Below are 543 nucleotides of genomic sequence, written 5' to 3' on the forward strand. Positions count from 1 at the left end.
CTCTCCCCCTCCCCCACACACACACCTTCCGCATTGCGCTATTACGCGGTAGGAAGGTATACTTGCTCTGATTTCTCGCATGTTACTGCTGTGTTGTGCTATGCATGGTTATTGAACAAACGTGTGTTCAAGAATGCATGTTACTACTGTGCTACTGCATGCGTTCATTATGATTGTGTTCATTGAAGTAAGAGATTTGGATAGACACCTTTTATAGCTAACTAATGGTGGGTGTGTGCTCATTAAATTACAATTATAATTTCAACGGAATACAATATTATTTTATTTATTTATTAAATGCTAGCCACAAACCTGCATATCGCCATCTATTGGCTGTTTTATATTTTGTTAGAGTCAAGTATGTCGGGAAAACTGGTAATTATTAAATTGAGATATCGGGATTTATGTTTTAGGGCAAAACTACTGCGACAAGTATATTCTGTCTCTTTTAAAAGTATATATATATAGCCATAATAGGCCCATTGATTATGCAAAGTTGACGAATGCTACAGTAACTGGCACCTTGTGTAGTTAATAAGTACA

The sequence above is a fragment of the Priapulus caudatus genome, unplaced genomic scaffold, assembly GCF_000485595.1.
Source record: "Priapulus caudatus unplaced genomic scaffold, Priapulus_caudatus-5.0.1 Scaffold319, whole genome shotgun sequence".
Classification (NCBI taxonomy): Eukaryota; Metazoa; Priapulida; class Priapulimorpha; order Priapulimorphida; family Priapulidae; genus Priapulus; species Priapulus caudatus.